This window comes from Aegilops tauschii, chromosome 2 (genome assembly GCF_002575655.3).
Source record: "Aegilops tauschii subsp. strangulata cultivar AL8/78 chromosome 2, Aet v6.0, whole genome shotgun sequence".
In the NCBI taxonomy this organism is placed as follows: Eukaryota; Viridiplantae; Streptophyta; class Magnoliopsida; order Poales; family Poaceae; genus Aegilops; species Aegilops tauschii.
The window spans coordinates 318,958,500-318,972,327 of record NC_053036.3 but is presented as its reverse complement, the minus strand read 5'-3'; positions in this window follow the sequence as shown (position 1 = coordinate 318,972,327).

Genomic DNA, 13,828 nt, shown 5'->3' with positions numbered 1-13,828 from the left:
AGTAGCGAACACAAATCAAACCAACATGATGAAAGTGACTAGATGAAATTCCCGTATACCCTCAAGAACGCATTGCTTATCATAAGAGACTGTTTTGGCCTGTCCTTTTCCTCAAAAGGATTGGGCTACCTTGCTGCACTTTTGTTACTACTACCGTTACTTGCTCGTTACAAATTATCTTGCTATCAAACTACTCTGCTACTTACAATTTCAGCACTTGCAGACATTACCTTACTGAAAACTACTTGTCATTTCCTTCTGCTCCTCGTTGGGTTCGACACTCTTACTTATTGAAAAGAGCTACAATAGATCCCCTATACTTGTGGGTCATCACCGGCCGACATGTGCGACCGCAACGGACACCAAGGGGACGTGCAGCGCGTCTGCTTTGTGTCCACGCCGACGCATTTCAGGCCCAACGGACAAAACTAGTCGCCCGGTTGGAGTTTCTCTAGCCACATTTTGATTTACTTTTCGGTTTGTCCTTGGGTGGCCGAAAGGTACATTCATTGTCATGCACATGTATCTACAGACTACAAACTGTAGTTACATATACAATTCTTCCCTGTAGTACTTACTTGCTACTACCTCTGTTTCTGACCCTTGGAACTACCTTTCAACTCATTCTACCCATGTACGCACGTGTCCTGTGCTTTAGAGGTACTGTTTTTTCTCGAAGGGTTGAAGCCGATCAATGAGTTGTGTTGTAGTATCAAAGTAAAAGAGACAAAGGAGAGACACAAATGATTCTCTTAGATCTATTGCAATGTGGGAGACCCACTTATATACATGACCCACTTATATACATGCTGAAGGGGTGTGTTGGGAGACATCTCTTCCCGACAGACACCTCCTGAGAGGCATCCCTCCCATACAATTGATCACATATTTTTATTTCTCAACACTCCCCCTTGATCAATTCGTCACATGTATATTGCAAACCGAAAACTCCTCCAAAAACCCTGTAGGAAAAATTGAGGAGAAACCTTATAATAATATGCCATCGAAAACTCCTTTAAAACCCAGTGGGAAAAATATAAGGAGAAACCAATATGGCATATATCCGCACTTATATTTATATTGTCTCGTTAAAAACCTTGTATGAGAAACCATCAGGGAAAACTCATAAAGGGAAAAAGAGTACAATATGAGTGATATGAGGATCACCAACGGGCTATAACTTGGGATTTTACTCCCCCTGAACTTTGCAAACCTTAAGAATATCTCGTACCAATTCCACGAACAATATAATATACCATATTAGATATAATATGACCATATGTGTCTTTGATATAATATACCCATATTGAACTTCTCCAATACTTTCGGATATATGATGACTGATATCTTAGGGGGATATGCTCAAGTCATAAACTTAGCATAATTTGGTTTAACCCAAATAATCGTAACATGATTGTGTGTATTTCATGTCTTATGTAGACTTTGATGATAAGATCATCGACACCCCAGATTAAAGTGATGTAAAATCCAATCCAGGATTTCTTCATGAATACACGTCAACAGTCATTAGTATGAGAGTAATCCTTGTCAAGGAATAACTCACTTAGTCGGTCGCACCACACAATTCTCCGACTACTTCAAGTCATAGAATGACTTCAGAAGTTCCACACATGCATGTTGCGATTTACCTTTGGATTCATGCTACCTCTTGAGCATGCGTTGGTTTTCCCTTGAAGAGGAAAGGGTGATGCAGCAAAGTAGCGTAAGTATTTCCCTCAGTCTTTGAGAACCAAGGTATCAATCCAGTAGGTGACAACGCACAAGTCACCTAGTACCTGCACAAACAATCAAGAACCTTGCAACCAACGCGATATAGGGGTTGTCAATCCCTTCACAGCCACTCGCAAAAGTGTGATCTAATAAAGAAAGTAATGTAAATATTTTTGTTATTTTTGTTGTATAGATTGGAAAGTAAAGATTGCAAAATAGTAAACGAGATGCGATGTACATAAAAGAGATGCAATATAATAAGAAAGAGACCCGGGGGCCATAGGTTTCACTAGTGGCTTCTCTCAAGATAGCATGTATTACGGTGGGTGAACAAATTACTGTCGAGCAATTGATAGAAGAGCGCATAGTTATGAAGTTATCTAAGGCAATGATCATGAATATAGGCATCACGTTCGTGTCAAGTAGACCGAAACGATTCTGCATCTACTACTATTACTCCACACATCGACCGCTATCCAGCATGCATCTAGAGTATTAAGTTCATAAGAACAGAGTAACACATTAGGCAAGATGACATGATGTAGAGGGATAAACTCAAGCAATATGGTATAAACCCCATCTTTTTATCCTCGATGGCAACAATACAATACGTGCCTTGTTGCTCCTACTGTCACTGGGAAAGGACACCGCAAGATTGAACACAAAGCTAAGCACTTCTCCCATTGCAAGAAAGATCAATCTAGTAGGCCAAACTAAACCGATAATTCGAAGAGACTTGCAAAGATATCAAATCATGCATATAAGAATTCAGAGAATAACCGAACAATATTCATAGATAATCAAGTTCATAAATCCACAATTCATCGGATCTCGGCAAACACACCGCAAAAGAGTATTACCTCGTATAGATCTCCAAGAACATCGAGGAGAACTTTGTATTGAGAATCAAAGAGAGAGAAGAAGCCATCTAGCTAATAACTATGGACCCGAAGGTCTGTGATAAATTACTCACGCTTCATCAGAGAGGCTATGGTGTTGATGTTGAAGCCCTCCGTGATTGATTCCCCCTCCGGCAGATCACCGGAAAAGGCCCCAAGATGGGATCTCACGGGTACAGAAGGTTGCGGCGGTGGAAAAGTGGTTTCGTGGCTCCCCTGATGTTTTTAGGGTATAAGAGTATATATAGTCGAAAGAAGTACGTCGGTGGAGCTACGAGGGGCCCATGAGGGTGGGGGCGCGCCCTCCTGCCTCGTGGCCGCCTCGTGGCGTTCCAGACTTCAACTCCAAGTCTTGTAGATTGCTTTCGGTCCAAGAAAGATCATCGTGAAGGTTTCATTCCATTTGGATTCCATTTGATATTCCTTTTCTGCGAAACACTAAAATAGGTAAAAAAACAGAAACTGGCACTAGGCCTACGGTTAATAGGTTAGTCCCAAAAATAATATAAAAGAGCATATTAAAGCCCATTAAACATCCAAAACAGATAATATAATAGCATGGAACAATAAAAAATTATAGATACGTTGGAGACGTATCAATTCATAATATTAAGTCATTCAATGACTTCAATATATATATACATCCAAACTAATTGACCCATGGGAGTATGTAGACATTACATACATCAATCGTATGGATATGTACTACCATTAACATTTAGTATCGAAACATACTTCCACTCATACCAAGAAGGATGCTACATCGTAACCGATGTCGGGTCTCTACGAAAACCATTGTGCTACAAGCCTCGCTTTCTCACCACCTCATTTATTTTCGTTTCCAAAGAAAAATTCACTTCTCTTCCCTTTGGAAGATACTTATGAGGAGCAGGTTTTACAATGGTAAATACCTCTCTTTTGATGGGAGAGTGTCACTCTTCCTTAATTGCTTCCTTTCATTTGAACCAATATAAGTGCAAAAACACTCTCCACGGATTTGGTTCAGGGCCCAAAAGGATTCTAGCAATTCTCGAGAAGAATTTTATGTAGACATATGTAGACTTTCTCATATATGATTCTCATGAATCAATACCATTGTGGAATTCTTATTAAGCCTCTTAACTCCTTATGATTTCCCACAACAACGGAGTCAAGGTGTTTCGATGTCCCAACACCTAAAAATGTGTGCACATATGTGTTGGACTTTGGATGCCGCGCATCCCTCAGGTGTCATTCAACTCGAGGTTGAATCGTATTTACCGATCGTGGGGTCAATCTCCTCTGTTTTTGCTGAAACATATGAGAATTTAATCTCATGCGACCAGAATTCTCCCCCTATTGCTCTCATCTAGGGAGACGACTGGTTTATTAGGTACCTCCACTCGTTCTAGTACTTGACCAAAGTGACACCTTTGTCATCAGTAAATATACTTGGCAGATTATTTGGCATATGCTGCAAATTTCTCATAACCTGAACCTGGAGTTCAGATTCTTAAGTACGTGGACAAAATGTCTACGACATTTGTTATCCATTTCCTAGCATTCTCTGTGGTACTCATCTCCCCCTAATGTCAGAAAATGTTCTTATTGCAAAAGCAATCAGCGTATGGGCTGCAAATAACTCCCTTGCTAGGGTTAAGGTATATTCGGCGGATTAACGAACATACCACAGTTATTCCTCACATAGATCCCAACCATATGTGAAGGCCCATGATGTACGCTAGGGTGGTGATATCGGTATGCAACCGAATTACCGCAGATGGGAAATACTTCACTTATTTCCTCACATAGATCCCAACCATATGTGAAGGCCCATGATGTACACTAGGGTGGTGATATCGGTATGCAACCGAATTACCGCATATGGGAAATACTTCACTTATTTCCACGTACAAACTGCAAGGGGGTGCAGTATCATTTGATCTTATTTAGACCAAATATGCGGAGTGTGAGACCGCATGTTACCATCAACAAAATGTTAGTAAATCACAATTCTGCAACATTGGCCAAGCAATATTGAATCTCTTTCATAAGAGATCAAGCCAAACCATTCTGGTTATGTACTATATACTGAATATAACCATTGAATTCTCGTGAATCAACTTCAACAACATTTGAATTCCAATGGGATTATCCCATGTTAGGATAATTTGCTCTAAATTCATCAATTTGAGCAATTAATTCAGTAAACACATGGTTTTGTGTGAATGATACACATTTAAGAGCATCTTCTAGATGCATCTATGAACACCATGAAGTACAAACATAACCCAGATAATGGTTGAATAGTCCAAACATATTCTTGAATGCAATCAAAAATATTGGCTTGCTCATTTCAAATTTTAAGGTGAGAGTGCCTTAAAATTAATTCCCCAATGTCACATGTAGTGCACAAAACAATCTGATGATTGTTGGGAATATTGCAACTTGTCAAGTTGTGGCCAACAGAATTGTCAAATAATTTCTCCAATCGTCTGATATCATGATGATAAAGGAGAAAAATTATTATGTATGCAACAAGATTGAGTATGAACTGATTCATACACTCAATTATCTCAACTATCATGTCCGAGGGACAAGATGTTGCAATTTATACTATATGTAGTAGTATAATTATAGGCCAATGATATTTAGGGATAACTAAGAGACTACACGAGATCACCAAAATATCTTCGGAATATCATTCCACGAGCATATCATCAATATAGAGGAGTCCATTCTCCTTCTACCATGCCAGAATATTTTTTGGTTGTTTCCTTTTGAAGTAGAACTTCAAACTTATCCCATTAAAATCATTTGCCTCAAGTGAGGCGGTGGTATGATTCAACCCAATACTTGACCAATTGGTAATCATTGGTACAACATTTTGTACAACCACCACTTTGACAAACTTGAAAGTTGTCATTATGATCAATTAGATTAAATGATCCATTCCCTTTTGAGATATACGCTCCAATTCTACTTGTCTTTTTTTCTTCACTATACATTCAACTCCTCGTGGTTCTCTAACCACTATTGCTTAGTACTAAGAGCACTAGCATGAATTTCAGGCATCGCAACCTGAAACAAAGATGATATTTATGTTTACCATCTTAGGAGGACGTAAAGTGTAGTAAGGACTTAAAGTCAGATATGCATCTGAAGCCGCCTTATCACATAATCTCAACATAGTGTTGATTTATAGGCAACATAATTATAAGGCTCAACGGACTCGAAGTTCTGAAAACGAATGAAGAATCATTCATGTGATGCTTATAACAATATATCTCACCGCAATGAAGGCTCAAAGGGAAAACGGATATTCAGACACATAAATGCAAATATGCATATTCTTAGCTATTTATAAATAGCCATGACATTTTCTGCAAGTGGAGTTTCTGTGGCAACAAGGCCCCGGGTCGACAAAATCTTTAATGTCCATGACCCATGTTAAATACTTACTCCCACCAAATATCATCTCATCGCATTTCCTTTCAAAAAGGTCAGCCATATGGTGCATGAAATACTCATGCATTAATTTACCTTCAGTAAATTATGTAGGATGAGAATGCTATGGCTAAGCATAATCATGGTCATGGTGATTGTTACTGACCAAAGTGCAAGCCTTCCAGAAGAACACCACAATGTGGTGTAGATCTTCAAATTAAAGGTAGTCACCTCAAGAGGGACAAGCCTTTAATTTCCTTAAAACACATAGAGGTAGCCGACCACCTAGTGGTGCCTCACTCTTATGGACAGTTCCCATTGATCATAGCCTCCACAACCTTATGTTATATATAACACATGATGGTAATCACCATAAAATGGCATAAACCTCTCAGCTATGCATGAAACTTAATTCATAGCTATGATGGTGTCTCATAAGTTGTGTATGCATGGAAGGTAATCACCAAAATATGCAAGTACTTTGCATAATTCTCTTCATAGCATAACATGTGATGTTGTCACCAACAACGCTTTTGATTCCACTCCTGATGGAGTATGTGACTCGATAGTCAGAACCGGTATAAATGCTATGAAGTTGCCAAGTATTTGGAAAAACATCATGACGATAGTCATCAATACTGCAAACATCATAGCTCCAAACAAAAAATTATTTCATTACTATGATGTGCTTAATCCACATAAAGGTCTAGGAAAAGCCTAAACGACCCATAATATGACTTTCTACAAATAGATAATCACCATAACATGGTGTAGATCATATTCGTAGAACACATAGAGGTAATCACCACCAAGGGGTGTAGACCTCACCCTTATGGTACTTCGCACAACCTTGTGTTAATTAAAACATGTTGAAGGTGGTCGCCACACGGTGACATAGACCTCTCAGTTGTGAACAAAGTTATACATTGGCTGAACCGAGGAAGGTAATTCTTCGTGAGTGCATATATGTACAGGAGAAAATTAATTGATTTGTTAAGCACTCTATTGATTAATCCCATTCCGTGCATGGAATCAGCAGTTGCCAAACGAGTCGCCATGGATCGTTGTACACTTCGCCAACTCCATCATCTTGTGCCGGATGGAATCGCTCTTCTATGACTTGAAGCAAGTCCATGGTCTCGGCGGTCAGGGCAGGTAGGCCGAAGGCCGTCGCCGATGCAATCTGCGCCCGCGTTGAGTAGTGGCCATGAATGAATTGTGTGATTCCATCCATAGTGATGATCATGTTGGGGAGACAATGAGGCGCTCGATCCGTGGGCGAGTGCTGGGATATTCCTCTGGTTATCGCCATTTTTCGCTGTGGTAACCGCCGTCATACCCAAACCCCTATTTTCGGGGATGTTTTTGCTTTGAGATTTCACCACTTGGCTGAAAATGACATCTTGGTAAACTGGTTCAGGGCATGTGTATTTGTTTGGGAGATGATCGTGTACGAATATGTGGTGTCTTTAGGTTTTTGTTTGAAATTTTTTGAACGTGTGTACGTGTTTCTTTTGTTCGCCTAGCCTTTTCTGTTGTAAGTGGGCCAGTTCGATCGATTGACTTCTGTCGGATTGCGGGTTCCGGCAAAACCCTTAAGGTTCGAACTCTGGGGTGCGCACGAAGATCTCTCCCTCCCCCTAGCTCACTCTCTCACCACGATCTCAAGGCTTAGCTCATCGAACTCGAAGAACAAGGGACACAAGAGTTTATACTGGTTCGGGCCACCGATGTGGTGTAATACCCTACTCCAGTGTGGTGTGGTGGATTGCCTTGTAGGCTGAGGATGAACAAGTAGAAGGGAAGAATAGCCTCCTGAGGAGAGGTGTTCTTGAGCTCGGTGAGCTTGTGCGTGTGAAGGTGGAAAGGATCTGATCCCAAGTTCCTCTCCTTCCTATGGTGGTGGCTAGTCCTATTTATAGAGGCCCCGATCCTCTTCCCAAATGTTAGGCGGGAAGGGATCCCACAACGGCCAATTTGAAGGGGGGAAGCTAGTACAAGTTATCCTGACAAAAGGTGGTCTTTGCCTGCCAAAGGCTCTGGTGGTGACGCCGTCGTGGGCTCCGCGATGGCCTCCGTCCTACCGTCCTGCTGGTCTTGGTCTCGTTGCACTGATATGAAAACCTTTGCCTGATGCCTCGGGACTCTTCGCCTGTGCCTGCTCCTTTAGCACCGAAGAGGAAACGAGTACTCTGCGCCCGCTAGCGCCCGCCTGGCCTTGGTCGTCATGGCTCACGTCACGGGAACCTCACGAGGTGCCCCTCGCCTTGATCTCTCTGCTCCTCGCGAGCCAACCTAGTGAGGCTGCCCCCGAGGAGGTCCTGTGTCGTCCGCCTCGCGAGGCTTGGCCCCTCGCGAGGGTCTTGAGTGTTTGCTGGTGAAGATGGGTCGTACAAGGCCACTAGAGGAGCCATGTCGTGGGCCGCAGGCAGGCAAGTCTGGGGACCCCCATTCCTAGAACGCCGACAGTAGCCCCCGGGCCCAAGGCGCGCTCGAACTTGGCTTCGAGGCGAAGCCAAGGAGCAAGTGCGAAGCGCCGCGGGCCCCAATCGCCTGCGGCCTTGATTGACGTGTGGCGACTGACGGGACGTGGGCGTCTCCGCTTCTCCATGCTGCCTCGGCAACTGCCGGACTTGACGAGTCCCTGGTGCATGCAGAGAAAACCATCATTATCTATGATCGTGGGGGTCGCCGGTTGGCCTTCTCCAGCTATAAATGAGGAGGGGGCGGAGCCCCCGTCGCTCATCTCTTCCCATTCCGCTTGTTTCTTCTCCCTTGCTTCACTGCTAGCAGCGACACCCATGGCGCCGATACGGAGATTCCCGGCCGCTGAGAAGGGAAAAGCCCCCCACGACAAGCCGGGGCCACTTCCACCGAAGAAGAGGCTGGCCCGCTGCCGCGACATCGTCGTGAGGCCGGAGGTGTCGAGGCCTTTGCACGAGCGGCCTCCCCCCGGATATCCGTTGCCTTTGTACGCCCAGGCCGAGGGCTCCGGAGGAGGAGGCGACGATCAACGCCGTCCATGACGCGGCCGTGGTCGCCGCGCCGTGGTGGCGCGCGCCGTCGCCCCAGGAACCCACGCCGAGGGCTCCTCGCACGAACTGGTGGTGTGGGCGGCGATGCCCCCGCGCACTTGGATTCGCTTCCTGCAGTTCTTCTCCGCCAAGGTGCCGCCGAGGGGCCCCCTCGAGCTGTGGCTGCAGCACGCCGAGTGCGATGCCTCGGCGATGGGGGCGGAGGTTGAGGTCGTCTCCCCGGGCAAGGTCTTCATGACTCGCGGATGGGGTGAGTTCGCCCGACTTTGCCGTGCGGAGGGCGCCCTCTCCATCCACTTTGAATACGACGGTGCCTCCACGATGTTCTTCAAGGTCTTCGATGGGGAAGGCCGCCGCCTGGAGTGCTGCCCTAGAGGGGGTCGTCGGGACAACACAGCGGCAGGAGCCGGGCCAGCTGTTGACCTCGCCAGCGGTTCCTCCAGCAGCAGCGATGGCGCTTGGGAGTCCAGCGACTCTCACGAGCCATACGAGACTCCGAAGACGAGCGATGACAGCTACGTTCCCTCGAGATCTCGTCGTGCCCAGAGCGCGGCAGCGGCGTCCGCCCGCCGCCGTCATTGATCTGGATGGGGTTGGCGTCGGCCTCCCGTGGCCTCACACATCATCGGATAGGCTATGGTGTTGATGTAGAAGCCCTCCGTGATCGAATCCCCCTCTGGTGGAGCGCCGAAAAAGGCGCCAAGATGGGATCTCACGGGTACAGAAGGTTGCGGCGGTGGGAAAGTGGTTTCGTGGCTCTCCTAGATGTTTTCAGGGTATAAGAGTATATATATAGGCGAAAGAAGTAGGTCGGTGGAGCTACGAGGGGCCCACGAGGGTGGGGGGCGCGCCTACCCCCTAGGCGCGCCCTCCTGCCTCGTGGCCGCCTCGTTGCTTCCTTGACGTCCACAAGTCTCCTGGATTGCGTTTGTTCCAAGAAAGATCCTCGCGAAGGTTTCGTTCCGTTTGGACTCCGTTTGATATTCCTTTTCTGCGAAACACTGAAATAGGCAAAAAAATAGCAATTTGCATTGGGCCTTCGGTTAATAGGTTAGTCCCAAAAATAATATAAAAGAGCATATTAAAGCTCATTAAACATCCAAAACAGATAATATAATAGCATGGAATAATCAAAATTTATAGATAAGTTGGAGACGTATCAAGCATCCCCAAGCTTAATTCATGCTCGTCCTCGAGTTGGTAAATGATAAAAACGGAATTTTTGATGTGGAATGCTACCTAACATAATTTTCAATGAAATTTTCTTTATTGTGGCATGAATGTTCAGATCCGAAAGATTCAAGACAAGAGTTTAATACTGACATAAAAATAATAATACTTTCAAGCATACTAACTAAGCAATTATGTCTTCTCAAAATAACATGGCCAAAGAAAGCTTATCCCTACAAAATCATATAGTTTGGCTATGCTTCACTTTCGTCACACAAAATGCTCTCATCATGCACAACCCCGATGACAAGCCAAGCAATTGTTTCATACTTTAGTATTTTCAAACTTTTTCAACTTTCACGCAATACATGAGCGTGAGCCATGGACATAGCACTATGGGTGGAATAAAATATGATGATGGAGGTTGTGTGGAGAAGACAAAAAAGGAGAAAGTCTCACATTGACGCGGCTAATCAACGGGCTATGGAGATGCCCATCTATTGATGTCAATGCGGGGAGTAGGGATTGCCATGCAACGGATGCACTAGAGCTATAAATGTATGAAAGCTCAACAAAAAAACTAAGTGAGTGTGCATCCAACTTTCTTGCTCACGAAGACCTAGGGCATTTGAGGAAGCCCATTGTTGGAATATACAAGCCAAGTTCTATTATGAAAAATTCCCACTAGTATATGAAAGTGACAATATAAGAAACTCTCTATCATGAAGATCATGGTGCTACTTTGAAGCACAAGTGTGGAAAAAGGATAGTAGCATTGTCCCTTCTGGCCCTTTCTCTTTATTTGGCCTTTTTATTTTTTTTATTTGGCCTTTCTTTTTTTATATCTGGCCTTTCTCTCTCTCTCTCTTTTTTCGGGACAATGCTCTAATAATGATGATCATCACACTTCTATTTATTTACAACTCAAGGATTACAACTCGATACTAGAACAAAATATGACTCTATATGAGTGCCTCCGGCGGTGTATCGGGATGGGAAATGAAACAAGAGTGACATGTATGAAAAATTATGCATGGTGGCCTTGCCACAAATACGATGTAAACTACATGATCATGCAAGGCAATATGACAATGATGAAGCGTGTCATAATAAACGGAACGGTGGAAAGTTGCATGGCAATATATCTCGGAATGGCTATGGAAATGCCATAATAGGTAGGTATGGTGGCTGTTTTGAGGAAGATATAAGGAAGTTTATGTGCGATAGAGCGTATCATATCACGGGGTTTGGATGCACCGGCGAAGTTTGCACCAACTCTCAAGGTGAGAAAGGGCAATGCACGGTACCGAAGAGGCTAGCAATGATGGAAAGGTGAGAGTGCGTATAATCCATGGACTCAACATTAGTCATAAAGAACTCACATACTTATTGCAAAAATCTACAAGTCATCAATACCAAGCACTACGCGCATGCTCCTAGGGGGATAGATTGGTAGGAAAAGACCATCGCTCGTCCCCGACCGCCACTCATAAGGAAAGCAATCAAAGAACACCTCATGCTTTAAATTTGTTACACAACGGTTACCATACGTGCATGCTACGGGACTTGCAAACTCCAACACAAGTATTTCTAAAATTCACAATTACTCAACTATCATGACTCTAATATTACCATCTTCATATCTCAAAACAATCATCAAGTATCAAACTTCTCATAGTATTCAATGCACTTATATGAAAGTTTTTATTATACCCATTTTGGATGCCTATCATATTAGGACTAATTTTATAGCCAAAGAAAATTACTATGCTGTTCTAAAAGACTCTCAAAATAATATAAGTGAAGCATGAGATATCAATAATTTTTATAAAATAAAACCACCACCGTGCTCTAAAAAGGTATAAGTGAAGCACTAGAGCAAAATTATCTAGCTCAAAAGATATAAGTGAAGCACATAGAGTATTCTAATAAATTCCGATTCATGTGTGTCTCTCCAAAAGGTGTGTACAGCAAGGATAATTGTGTTAAACTAAAAGGCAAAGACTCAAATCATACAAGACGCTCCAAGCAAAACACATATCATGTGGTGAATAAAAATATAGCCTCAAGTAAGTTACCGATAGACGAAGACAGCTTAGGCTTTTGGTTGTCCTTGAATTTTATGTTGGGGTGCCTTGGGCATCCCCAAGCTTAGGCTCTTGCTACTCCTTATTCCGAAATCCATCAAATCTTTACCCAAAAACTTGAAAACTTCACAACACAAAACTCAACAGAAAATCTCATGAGCTCTGTTAGTATAAGAAAACAAACCACAACCTTAAGGTACTGTAATGAACTCATTATTTATTTATATTGGTGTTAAACCTACTGTATTCCAACTTCTCTATGGTTCATACCCCCCGATACTAGCCATAGATTCATCAAAATAAGCAAACAACACACGAAAAACAGAATCTGTCAAAAACAGAACAGTCTGTAGCAATCTGATTTGTTCGAATACTTCTGGAACTCCAAAAATTCTTAAAAACTAGGAAAACCTGGATAATTTGTACATTGATCTACTGCAAAAAGAATTGGTATTTTATCACGTTCTGGTAAATTTTAACAATTATTTTCGTGAGCAAAAAGTTACTGTCTTTTTCAGCAAGATCAAACAACTATCACCCAAGAAGATCCTATTGGTTCTACTTGGCACAAACACTAATTAAAACATAAAAAACACATCCAAACAGAGGCTAGATGAATTATTTATTACTAAACAGGAATAAAAAGCAAGGAACAAAAATAAAATTGGGTTGCCTCCCAACAAGCGCTATTGTTTAACGCCCCTAGCTAGGCATAAAAACAAGAATAGATCTAGGTATTGCCATCTTTGCTATGCAATCCATAAGTGGCTCTCATAATAGATTCATAAGGTAATTTAATTTTCTTTCTAGGAAAGTGTTCCATGCCTATCCTTAATGGAAATTGGAATCTAATATTTCCTTCTTTCATATCAATAATTGCACCAATCGTTCTAAGGAAAGGTCTACCAAGAATAATAGGACATGTAGGATTGCAATCTATATCAAGGATGATGAAATCTACGGGCACATAATTCCTATTTGCAACAATAAGAACATCATTAATCCTTCCCATAGGTTGTGCAACATGCTCATGATCAAGTCGCTTAAAATTCATAATATCGTTTCTAAGAGAGATGATCTTAGCGGGAGGAAAATACTTAGAGATAAAAGCATCTTTGCACTTATTCCGTGAATCAATACTATTTTTAGGCAAAGAAGAGAACCAAGTTTTAGCACGATCTCTAAGCAAAAACGGAAATAGCTTCGATTTAACAATATCATTATCCACATCTTTCTTCTTTTGCATATCGCACAAATCAACGAAGTTGTTTAGATGGGTAGCGGCATCTTCACTAGGAAGGCCAGAAAATTGATCTTTCATGACAAGATTCAACGAAGCAGCATTAACTTCATAAGATCCAGCATCGGTAATAGGAGCAATCGGAGTGCTAATAAAATCATTGTTGTTGGTATTGGAAAAGTCACATAATTTAGTATTATCTTGAGCCATCATGACAAACAATCAATCCAACACACAAGC